Genomic DNA, 13,242 nt, shown 5'->3' on the forward strand with positions numbered 1-13,242 from the left:
CCAGAGGGTCCGACGAGCTGCGGGACTGGAGGGTCCCGCTGAGACATCTTGACCAAAGGGTCGGGTTAGCCTCGAGTGGCGTATTTGTGGTATGTGGTATTTTGGGGAACTCACTAAGCATTTATGCTTACAGTTGTTATGTTTGATGTCTCAAGTACCAACGAGGACCGTGGGAAGGCGACGGCTTGACACATACACATACACTGATGGAGATTTTTATGTGTAGAGATCTTGAGATTTGTTTTTGAAAACAGAATTGATTATGGATTTTGATTTGTGGTGTGATACATTATGCGGTTTTAAAAATGAAAAATTATTTTGAAATTTACGGTGTTACAAGTTGGTATCAGAGCCCAGGTTTGAGGGATTTGGATGCACCTTCGGGCGTATTTGAACTCAAACCGAGGATTTGAGAAATTTTCAAATAAAACAAAAATTTTCTAAAAAGAAAAAGAGGTTTTGGGAAACGAGCAGAGTGGAAGGTGTGTACGGTCAGCCAGCGCCCGAACGGTGAATCCCCAAAATACCCTTACATTATATGAGTTATGAGATATTATGTTGTACATGTTAGAGAGGCTAGGTATTCCTATTAGGACTAGAGTGAGCCTGATTTGTGATGCCTTAGCTTAGGAGATCGCTGCTGCTATGAGATACTTTGAGAGTGAGTAGGTAGCAGTGAGGAGCTCAGGAGAAAGCTATTGAGGGTAGCCAGTGCATAGCGAGAGTAGAGTGTTTGCGATTTGGGATCCTAGGAGGAGGACTTGGGTTGTATATCGATTCGGTGTGGACGATAGTATTGGGCCCGTACTATTGAAGACACCGGATTGGTGCGCAGTCCAAGTAAGAATCCTTGGGGGTACCAGGAGAGAGGACGTTTGAGTTATCGAGTGTGAGTATACTCGAGAGTATGCTTGATATTTCTTATGTTGTATTTCAGAGGTTGATCATGGTCGGGACACTCCATAACCCCGAGAGCAGTGGGGTGAGCGATGAGGAGATCCGTCGGATCATCCATGAGGAGGTGGCTGCTGCCATCAGAGCCGAGATTCCGGAGATGTTTGGGTCTATTAAGACCACACTGACCGAGACGTTTGACGAGCGTTACGATGCTTTGACTGATGTTGATGTTGCTGCAGCCACCGCAGCTGTTGCTGCTGCGAGACCCCAGGGTGGTGATTCGTTGCTGTACCGAGAGTTCAGCAACACGAAACCACCGGAGTTCGATGGTACACAGGATCCGATCGCCGCTATGAGGTGGATCTCAGACATGGAGGGGTGTTTCTATACGTGCTCGTGTCCGGAGCACTTGAGGGTGCGATTCGCACTCAACCAGCTTCGCTTGGGGGCGAAGGACTGGTGGAAATTCGTGACCGCGAGCTATTCTATAGCTGAGCTGACTGTAGTGACCTGGGAGAGGTTTACTGCGATGTTTCGTGATGAGTATGTTCCCCAGGTGGAGAGGGAACGTTTAGCTCAGGAGTTTCTGACCCTCAAGCAGAGGACCGAGTCGGTGACAGTGGTTACGAGCATGTTTCATGAGCGGGCGCTGTTTTGCCCGGAGTTGGTGTCCACTGAGCAGGCTCGCATGAGCCGTTATCTGAGTATCTTGAGGAGGGACATTCGTGAGTTCGTGGCGAACTCGACTTATCATACATTTGCCGAGCTCCAGGAAAATGCTAGGAAAAGGGAGATCGAGCTTGAGACACAGGCGAGGGAGGAGACTGAGTTGCAGAGCGGTGATCGGCGACCGGCGCAGTCGCAGCCGGCCGCCAAGCGGGCAAAGCCCGCTGATTCGAGGACAGGCATTTCGAGGGGCCGCACTTGTGGTAAGTGCGGCAAGAGCCATGACGGGCCGTGCAAGACTGGGGTATGCTACAAATGCGGGAAGGAAGGACATTTTGTGAGGGACTGTCCGAAGGGGTTCTCGGTTTGCTTCCATTGCAACCAGACCGGCCATCGGAAGGCCGAGTGCCCCCAGCTTCAGAGATCAGCGCAAGGATCTGCACCTGTGGTTCGAGCTACCGAGACCCGGCCAGTGAAGGCCGAAGCACCGAAGGCTAGGGGGAGAGCCTTCCAGCTGACTGCGGAGGAGGTCCGCGCAGTACCTAACGTCGTGGCGGGTATGTAATCTTTATCTATTTTATGTTTAGTTTATGCTATTGTAATTGATATATGTTATGCGTAGGTACTTTTATTGTGAGTTCTGTACCTGCATTGGTTTTATTCGACTCGGGTGCTAGTCGGTCATTCATATCTTTGGCTTTTAGTCGGCACATTAGTATTCCGAGGGAGACGTTGAGTCGACCTTTGCGGGTTTCCATAGCAGATGAGCGTGAGGTATGTGCTACCGAGGTGATACGTGGATGCATGCTGGAGATCTTCGGGGTGGGGTTCCCGATCGATTTGATTCCGATCGTTATGGGGGATGTTTGTGTCATAGTAGGGATGGATTGATTGAGCCGTTTTGGGGTTTTCATAGATTGCGAGCGTCAATTGGTGATGATCCGAGATCCTAGTGGGGGAGCACTGACGATTTACGGCGAGGGGACTCGTGGTGGTTCGGTTTTCTGTTCGGCCGCTAGAGCGAGGCGGAGTTTGTAGCAGGGCTGCAAGGGGTTCGTAGCCTATGTGACAGATGTGCGAGAGGCCGCTGGGAGGCCAAGTTCAGTGGATGAGGTGTCGATAGTGCGTGAGTTCCCGGACGTGTTTCCCGAGGAGTTGCTGGGTGTGCCTCCCGAGAGGCAGGTGGAGTTTCGTATCGATTTGGTTCCCGGGGCTGCGCCTATTGCCAAGGCGCCGTATCGGCTAGCACCGCCAGAGATGCATGAGTTATCCTCACAGCTGCAAGAGCTGTTGGGGAAAGGGTTCATCCATCCCAGTAGCTCTCCCTGGGGAGCGCAGATCCTTTTTGTCAAGAAAAAGGATGGTTCACACCGGATGTGTATTGATTACCGGGAGTTGAACAAGTTGACGGTCAAGAACCGTTATCCGTTACCGAGGATCGACGATCTATTTGATCAGTTGCAGGGGGCGTCTTGGTTCTCCAAGATTGACTTGAGATCGGGATATCATCAGATGAGAGTTCGGGATGAGGATATCCAGAAGACGGCGTTTAGGACTCGTTACGGGCATTACGAGTTCGTGGTGATGCCATTTGGGCTCACCAATGCACCAGCGGCATTCATGGATCTCATTAACAGGGTGTGTAGGCCGATGTTGGATCGTTCAGTCATTGTATTCATTGATGACATTCTGGTGTATTCGAGGACCATAGAGCAGCATGAGGAGCATTTAAGGGAGCTCCTCGGAGTTCTGAGAGCGGAGAGGCTTTTCGCCAAATTCTCCAAGTGTGATTTTTGGTTACGGGAGGTCCAGTTCCTAGGGCATCTCGTTAACCAGGATGGGATTTTGGTTGACCCGGCCAAGATTGAGGCTGTGATGAGTTAGGAGGTGCCGAGGTCACCTACGGAGATCAGGAGCTTCTTAGGGTTGGCAGGCTACTATCGGAGATTTATCAGAGATTTCTCCAAGATCGCCGTGCCACTTACCAAGTTGACCCGGAAGGGTGTTACTTTCTCATGGGGTCCAGAGCAGCAGACCTCGTTTGAGACCCTTCGCCAGAGATTGTGCGAAGCCCCTATGCTCGCACTATCGGAAGGGATGGAGGATTTCGTGGTGTACTGTGACGCATCGATATCGGGGTTGGGAGTGGTGTTGATGCAGAGAGGGCATGTGATCACGTATGCATCGAGGCAGTTGAAGCCTCATGAGATGAGATATCCCACCCACGATCTGGAGTTGGGGGCTGTGGTGTTCGCCCTCAAGATTTGGCGTCACTATCTGTATGGGGTTCGGTGTACAATATACACGGACCACAAGAGTTTGAAGTACTTGATGGATCAGCCCAACCTGAACATGCGGCAGAGGAGATGGCTGGATGTGGTAAAGGATTATGATTGCGAGATCCTGTACCACCCGGGCAAGGCTAATGTGGTAGCTGGCGCCCTGAGTCGTAGGGTAGAGAGTGCCCCGATGCGAGATATATGTATGAGGTTGACGGTGATGACTCCGGTATTGGATGCCATCCGAGGGGCCCAGGTCGAGGCGGTGAGACCGGAGAATCGTAAGAGAGAGCGAGTTATCGGGCAGGTGTCGGAGTTTGTTACCGATAGCCGTGGGCTTATGACCTTCCAGGGACGGATTTGGGTACCATTTGTGGGAGGGACGCGTACCATTTTGATGGAGGAGGCGCATCGATAGAAGTTCTCGATCCATCCCGGGGCTACCAAGATGTATTTGGACCTAAAGAAGGAGTATTGGTGGCTCTGTATGAAGAGGGATGTTGCTTGGTTCGTCGAGAGGTACCTAACTTGTCGCCAAGTTAAGGCCGAGCACCAGCGTCCGCATGGTAAGCTGCAGCCGTTGGAGATTCCCGAGTGGAAGTGGGAACAGATTACCATGGATTTCATCACCAAATTGCCAAGGACTGCGAGAGGAGTCGATGCAATTTGGGTGATTGTGGACAGGTTGACGAAGAGCGCTCATTTTCTTGCTATCAGTGAGAGCTCTTCTGCTGAGAGGTTGGCAGAGTTGTATGTGAGGGAGGTGGTATCGCAGCATGGGGTTCCGTTGTCGATCGTTCCGGATCGAGACGTGCGATTTACTTCCAGATTTTGGAAGAAGTTCCATGAGGAGTTAGGTACGAGGCTGCATTTCAGTACCGCATACCACCCGCAGACGGACGGACAGAGCGAGCGGACGATTCAGACGCTTGAGGATATGCTCCGAGCATGTGTTTTGGATTTTGGAGGGAGTTGGGACACCTATCTACCCTTGGCAGAGTTTTCGTACAACAACAGCCATCATTCGAGCATCGGTATGCCACCTTTTGAGCTGTTATATGGGAGGAGATGTCGTACCCCTATTTACTAGGGTGAGGTAGGGCAACGTGTGATGGGTAGTACGGAGATAGTGCTTCAGACGACTGAGCAGGTCCAGCAGGTCAGGCAGAGGTTGTTAACCGCTTAGACTCGCCAGAAGAGTTATGCAGATAGACGTCGAACCGAGCTCGAGTTCCAGGTCGGTGATTATGTTCTCCTGAAGGTATCTCCTTGGAAAGGAGTGATCCGATTCAGGAAGAGGGGCAAGCTAGGACCCCAGTATATTGGACCGTTTCGGGTGACCGAGAGGGTGGGCAGGGTAGCATATCGCTTGGAGCTACCCGCGGAATTGGAGCAGATTCATAATACCTTCCATGTGTCTCAGTTGAGGAAGTGTATAGCCGACGAGTCGGAGGTAGTGTCGTTAGAGGACATTCAGGTGGATGCGAGCCTGAACTACGCAGAGAGACCAGTTGCGATTGTGGATCGAAAGATCAAGGTTCTACGGAACAAGGAGGTGCCCTTGGTTTTGGTTCAGTGGCAACATCGGAAGGGGTCCGAGATGACTTGGGAACCGGAGCGTGAGATGCGTGAGCAGCATCCGGAGTTATTTGCAGAGCGAGACTTCGAGGGCGAAGTCTAGTTCTAGTGGGGGAGAATTGTAACAGCCCGGATTCCCAGGTATTATTTATTTATTTATTTATTTTGGTAATTGGTGAGGGGACTCGGCGAGTTGGAGCCTAGACTCGCCGAGTATGTTCGCGGATTTGGACGCGGGTTCGCGTCCGGACTCGACGAGTCCAAGAGTGGACTCGGCGAGTCCATGCTATTTAATAAAACCCTAATTTCTCGGGTTTGAGGCGTATTTAAAGGGCCTTATGGCCGTCATTTGCACTCATCAGTCCCTAGAGTGAAACCCTAGATCGTTTGAGTGATTCAAGTGAGGGAAGGAGCCATTATTGATCTTGGAGTTGTTGTTTAGCAAGGAAAGAGGAGATCTATCCAAAAGGAAGCAAGAGAGGGGTGGATTCTTGAAGATTTGAGGTCCAGAACATCACATCTGAGGTACAATCTCGAATCATTCTCTGTTGTTGTGACGTTCATGTAGATTTAGGGCTTTTGGACCCATTTGTGGCTAGATCTTCCTCATGGTCCCATAGCGAGTTAAGGTCCTGGATCTGGACCCATAGAGGTCCAGAGCACCTCATTGCCAAAGCTTTATATGCATCCATGGATGTTTTGGCTTGGGATCAATGTATTTGAGGCTAAAACACCATTCATGAGCTATTCAATGCTTGATGAGCATCAAGACTTGGACTTTACGTGGTCAATAAGCTTTAGGAGACTGGATCTAGGAGTTAGTGAAACGGATCTGACCTCAGAAGGTCGTTTGGGGATATGCATGGAATGCACTCGCCGAGTCCATTTCCTAGACTCGGCGAGTTGGTGCGAGTTGTTCGTCGATTACGAACCAGGGGTTGAGTAACCGAGTCGGGTGAGTGACTCGGTGAGTCGGAAGAGATTCAGAGGGATCGGGTTCCCGTAGGAACTCGGCGAGTCCACGCCAGACTCGGCGAGTCGGGTTGACCGTTGACTGGTTTGACTTCGTGGTATTAGTCAGCTAGAGTCAAGTAGTATTAAGTAGAAATACACTTGTGTTGTAGGAGGACGATAGCTCGGGAGATCGAGCACTAGTGGTTGAGAGCTTTACGAGTTACCGAGACACGCGAGGTGAGTCTTCTCTCTATACGTTACCTTGAGTGGCATTATGAGTTGACCAGAGGGTCTTATGTGCTATGTATGAGATTATGTGCTATTTATGAGATTGTATGCTATGTGTTATTTGTATGCTGTATGACTATATAGACCGGACCGGAGGGTCCAACGAATCAGAACGGGCCAGAGGGCCCAATGAGCTATGACTGGACCAGAGGGTCCGACGAGCTGCGGGACTGGAGGGTCCCGCTGAGACATCTTGACCAAAGGGTCGGGTTAGCCTCGAGTGGCGTATTTGTGGTATGTGGTATTTTGGGGAACTCACTAAGCATTTATGCTTACAGTTGTTATGTTTGATGTCTCAGGTACCAGCGAGGACCGTGGGAAGGCGACGGCTTGACACGTACACACACACTGATGGAGATTTTTATGTGTAGAGATCTTGGGATTTGTTTTTGGAAACAAAATTGATTATGGATGTTGATTTGTGATGTGATACATTATGCGGTTTTAAAAATGAAAAATTATTTTGAAATTTACGATGTTACATTATGAAAAGGTGTTTAAACTAGGGATGGAAATTTCACCCGACCCAGTGGGGAACCCAGTAGACCCGCCCCAATCAGGGACGTGTATTCCCCGCCAAAACGGGTACCGGGTACGGGGTTGGGGATCCCCATTATGCTAAAACGGGGATGGGGTTGGGGCTGGGTATAACAATCCACAACCCGCCCTGCCTCCGCTTTGATGACTATATATATACATATATATATATATATATATATATATATATATATATATATATATATATATATATATATATATATATTAGTATATCGATCATTTATTGCATTTGAATTAAGTCCACTAAAATGAATTGATCTATATTAGACCATCAGAGATAGATTCCATATACCAAATTATGTTGACAATTCCAAGAGTTCATCAATCGTCACTTTGTTTGATGATCTGTATACCAAATCGTCACTATTCGTTTTGATACTTGTTAAACATTACGATTGATGTAAACATAATCTAATTATGACATGGTTTTGATCATTTATTAAACTTGGTTTTTTTTAAGTTGAGTTTATTATGTTGATAGATTGGGGATGAGTTTGTGGATGGGCCGGGGATGGGCTGGGGAAAAGCCCAAAATACAAAGGGGAGAGGATTTGATTCCCCACATCCTTCGAGGATGGGGATGGGGATATGGACAAAGTTAGACACTCGGGAATGAGGACATGGATGGTCAAACCCGCCCCATTTCCATCCTTAGTTCAAACTCATGTTTCCTTCAATGATAAAACGTTGCTTAAAGTACCCAAAAGAAGATGAGGTAGAAGGTAATAGATATTGGAGTAAAGAAGAACAAATTTCAACCTATATTACTTAATTATTCAATCCATTTCGGGGATACACGTTTAATTTGAAAAAGGGTATTTTTGTAAACTTATATATAGTTTCGAAGTTTATATAATTTTTTAATATGAAATTGATATACTACTAATTAAAAATTGATTTTTGATATAAATATAATTTTTATAGTTTTAGATGGATATAACATTTCGAAGTTTATATAATTTTTTAATATGAAATTGATATACTACTAATTAAAAAATTTATATTTTGATATAAATATAATTTTTATAGTTTTAGATGGATATAATGTAATCTTAAAGTTTATAAAGATATTGAAGTAATATATATAGTTTAGAAGGATATGAAAAATGAAATTTTATCTTTTTATTAAAATAATGTCCAATTCTTGATGATCGACATCCAACAAATCTTCCATATTTCCAGCTTGTCTAGATATTTTGTACTTAAATAATAATAGTATGATTAGGTGTAGTGTACTTTAGCATTTTAATATTAGAAAGCTAAAGCTATTTAAGGTGTGGTTCTTCCCTCTTTGTAAAAAATCCAAGTTGTAACCGTTTTTCAATATTTAGTAGAGTAACACTTTAGCATTTCTCTCAAGTTTTACATTTCCTTCCACTGTATCTTTAAGTCTTTACTGTGTATTTATAGCTGCTAAGCACTTATTTCACTTTGTCATTACCAATTAACTCACTGTAGGACATTTTTTGTAACCAATAATGCACTACAACAAAACCATATTTAATTGTAGGCCTCGTAATATGGACTTTAAAATTTGTCTCAGACTAGCTAGGTTAATAGTTAATACTAACTTCAGTTTAATTCAAGGCAATCGATTGTGGCAAAGCTTAGCAACCAGTTTAAGAGCTTTGTTTGAGCATTTTGTTTTTAAATCTTTTCTTGAGATAATCCAGTTTACTTCCTTTGGGTTTTAACTAAAATGCAACAAGTGGAAAAACATCCGCTCTAACAGACTTCTGATCCCAAAATTCACCACATCCAAGTATGGGGCTGTTTTTTTTTGTTATAACCCCATCAAGTCGAGTAATGGTAATAAAGTGGCTGAAGGATAATGATGTGAAGTCAGGTATGCATAATATTTGTTTCTTTTCTAGATTCAATAAACCGTCCAAATAAAATTAAATGACCATTTTTAAACCTTGCATTACAAAAAAAAAATAAGTCAAAAGAAAACAGCCATATATACTTGGCTAGTGCTCAACACATTTAGTCTTGTATGGTATTAGTTAGAAAATGCAAGCAGGGATATGAACTCCAGGATCCCCTTCTTACGTTCAATTTCATCAACATCTGCAACTTTACCAGTAGAAAGCCATTCCTTTGTATCAGAAATTGCATTACGTAGGCTCTTCAAGTCCTTTGGGGGCATATCTTTTCTTTTAATCTTATTCTCCAAGTCATATATGTAATCCTCCAAGGCATTGTATGCTTCAGCTTTCCTCTTGAACTCTTGGTCCTCAAGCTTGAACTTCTCAGCATCTTTCACCATTTTCTTAATCTGTCGCTTAGATAATCTTCCACTAAGATTGGTAACAGTAAGGCTTTTGGTCATACCAGTGGATACTACCTTAGATGTAACTGTAAGGATACCATTAACAGCTATTTCAAAGCAATCCTCTACTACTGAGACTCCTTGAGGAGCAGGTGGAATTCCTGATATTGTAAACGATCCCAACAAGAAGTTATCACTAGATCTAGTTCGTTCACCTTGATACACCATGACAACCATACAAGTTTGGTTGTTTTTATCAGTAGTAAAAGTCATGGTCTTCTTGGTAGGTATGGAAGTGTTCCTTGGGATCACAGCATGCATTCTTTCCCCTTTTATCTCTGTACCAAGTGACAAGGGAGTGACATCAAATAGCACCAATTCCTTTACCATTTTGGTAGTTTCACCACATAACTTGGAAGCCTTAAATGCCCCCCATAAGCTACAGCTTCATCAGGGTTTATGTTCTTGCATAGCTCCTTCCCATCAAAGAACTCTTGTAACATAGATTGGACTTTTTGTATCCTAGTTGAACCACCAACAAGAATCACCTCGTCTACATCTCCTTTGTACATATGAGCATCTACTAAACATGTCTCTAGTTGCTTGATACACTTTGTAAAGAAACTCTTATTAAGCTCCTCAAATTTGGCACGAGTAATCTTCAAAGAAAAGTCAATACCATCCAGCAGCGCATCTAGTTCAACTGAAGTTTGAGTATCATATGAAAGAATTCTCTTTGCTTTCTCACAAGCAACTTTCAACCTTCCTAGTGCTCTTTGATTTCTTCTCATATCCTTGTTCCATTTCTTCTTAAAATCCTCAACACAATAATTTACCATTCGGTTGTCAAAATCCTCACCTCCCAAATGAGTGTCACCAGCAACAGCCTTCACCTCAAACTTACCCACTCCATCAATGGTGAGAAGAGAGACATCAAAGGTGCCACCACCAAGATCAAAGATAAGTACATTCTTCTTTCCACCGAATCTATTGTCTACACCATAAGCAATTGCAGCTGCTGTTGGCTCATTGATAATGCGTAGCACGTTTAGGCCAGCAATAGTAGCAGCATCCTTGGTTGCTTGACGCTGACAATCATTGAAATAAGCAGGGACAGTGATTACAGCATTTTTCACAGTCTGACCTACGTAAGCCTCTGCAATCTCCTTCATCTTGGTAAGAACCATTGATGAAATTTCCTCTATAGAAAATTGTTGTTCATGACCCTTGTGCGTAACAACAACTTTTGGCATGTCGCTAGGCCCTTCTATGACCCTAAATGGCATTAGTTTTATGTCTTCCTGCACCGCATGACTTCACTGAACCTCCTGCCGATCAACCTCTTTGCATCTAGAATTTCATAACTTAAGCATATCAGCCATGCAATAAAAGTGTGTGAAAAACATAAATTTATTAAATCATATAGAGAAAGTAGAAACTGACTGAATATAGTATTAGCAGGGTTCCTTGCAATTTGATTCTTGGCACCATCACCAATGAGGCGTTGAGAATCAGTGAAAGCAACACAAGATGGTGTTGTTCGATTGCCTTGATCATTGGTTATGATCTCAATTCGATTATGTTTCCATACAGCAACACAAGAGTATGTCGTGCCCAAGTCGATGCCTATTGCTGGTGCTCCATCTTCCCAACTCGCCATTACTGTAGAGGTTCGAACAAAACATTGTAAGATGATCATAATTTTAAAAGTATTACGGCCTATATGAAAAAGAAAATTTTATTTTCGATAAAATTCTTTTACCAAAATTTTATTTATTTTTTACTTAGCAAACAAAAAATATAAATATAATAGTTTTTTTTTTCAGAAAAACACAACCTAAAATTTTTCAAGTTAAATATTTATTTATTTATCTTTGTCTAGAAGATGCCTGTGTCGTTTGACGTGTGGTTTTCTAAAAAAAAAACAAATAGTCTACTAACACGCGTAACCTTCCCATCCCTAGACATTAATCTACAGGAAACCATTGTGGCATTAACCATAAAAACAAATGAATCATAAATAAAATTCGTCTACATACAACAAATTACTTAACTTCTTAATAATAAAAAATTGAAAGTCTAAGGTTAATGATTGTTTTAAGGTCTAATTTTAATGAGTGAAAAAAAGATAGTAATTAAGAATGATTTTTGAAATCCATCAAAGAGTGTATTTCTTTCTTTCTTTGCATTTTGATGGAATCCAATTCCATGCAATTTTACAACCAAACGCAATAACAAAATTAAACCTAAAATAACAATGGCATGCACTTTTTGAAGGGTTGTGATCCACGATTCTTAATTTTCACAAAAGCAATCAATACGATTTTAACTCTTTTTTTTTTAACAAAAAAAAAAACTCAAAAGTGTATTCAGATGAATGCAGTACGTCCTCCCCTTCGACTATGCCTATCATATGCAATGTTGATTTTATCAACCACATCATTCATTGTGCTGCAACAAACATATTAAACATATAATAATAATAATAATAATAATAATAATGTCAATTTAATATATAATAATAATATTACTTTTAATGCAAATTAACTAAAAGCTTAAACAAGCATCATACCTTGAGCAATCCGTGAACATTGCCAGATAACTAATCAATAGTGTGTCATTATATTCCTACAAAATAATGTACAAATTAATCATTACATAAGTAATTCCTTCAAATTATTTTGCATATATTCAATCTTCCAAATCACATAAACAATTCATAAAACTAGACTATTGACTTTTTTAATTGACCACTTACTAAATATTTAATGACATTTCATTTAATGAAATATAATTGAAAAATAATAAACTTGTAAAAAGAGTTTTTACCATTAAGAAATCATCCTGAAATTTCTCAGATTCAATAGCTGGTAATCTCCTCAAGAGACTAGAGACTTGTCTTAGCAAAGAATTCTGATATGGGATTTCACCTGTGCATGAAAGAGGGCAATGAGTTTACTATGCCTGCTCACGTTTGTCTAATTTCATAGCATTCATATTAGCCGTTAGGAATATTTACCATTTTGTGAAAGTTAATTACTTTGAACTTTTTTTTTTGGACGGCTGATAAAAACACCCTCTAAATTCTACTTAGTGGTGAGTATATTAACCGAAAAACCGAACCAAAATGAAAATAACCGAAATAACCGAACAATTTTAACTGAACCATTACTAAAAAAAAGATGGTGAGATACTATTTTTGATTAACCAAATACATATGGTTCGCTTATGGGTTTTCATTCAAAATGGCAAAGTAGAACCATTAAAAACCGAACCAAATCAATAATATTATTAATTTTTTTTAATATAGTATAATATTAAATATATTTTATGTAATTATATTAGGAATTTTGAAATTTTCACAGGTAATTATTTGGAACTAAATAGGATACCTAATCTTATAATCACATTAATAGTTATAAACACTGAATCATTCGCTTTTTATAACAATGTACTTTATGTTTTTCACTTTTTATAGAAAAATATTTTTTATTTTTATCTATTTTCTATCATTATGGTTAACCAATATTAACTATTAACCATAAGTATTAACCGAGAAAAACCGTTAACCAATACCCAATGGCTACTAAAATGCATTAACCATTTATAATGGTTATGGTTCAGTTTTGACAAAAAAAAAAAAAAAAAAACAAAACAAACAACCCTATACACACCCCGAATTCTACTCCTAAACTACTTCGTTTGCCAACGACAAGGTTTAAACCCCCAAACCCTTAGAGGAACACCTTT

The 13,242-nt window shown here is 42.1% G+C and overlaps 1 long non-coding RNA gene and 1 pseudogene across 1 annotated transcript; both read right to left on the minus strand.

Annotated features, from left to right (window-relative positions):
• Nucleotides 1-9,222: 9,222 nt before the first annotated feature.
• LOC111917550 (heat shock cognate 70 kDa protein-like) lies at nt 9,223-11,195 on the minus strand (annotated as a pseudogene).
• Nucleotides 11,196-11,620: 425 nt separating this feature from the next.
• On the minus strand, nt 11,621-12,406 carry LOC111917580 (uncharacterized). The gene is made up of 3 exons (XR_002858946.3): nt 12,322-12,406; nt 12,065-12,120; nt 11,621-11,943 (listed from the first exon to the last, which is right to left on the minus strand). It is a non-coding gene; the product is annotated as an uncharacterized LOC111917580 (long non-coding RNA).
• Nucleotides 12,407-13,242: the final 836 nt, after the last annotated feature.

Source organism: Lactuca sativa, chromosome 8 (assembly GCF_002870075.4).
Source record: "Lactuca sativa cultivar Salinas chromosome 8, Lsat_Salinas_v11, whole genome shotgun sequence".
In the NCBI taxonomy this organism is placed as follows: domain Eukaryota; kingdom Viridiplantae; phylum Streptophyta; class Magnoliopsida; order Asterales; family Asteraceae; genus Lactuca; species Lactuca sativa.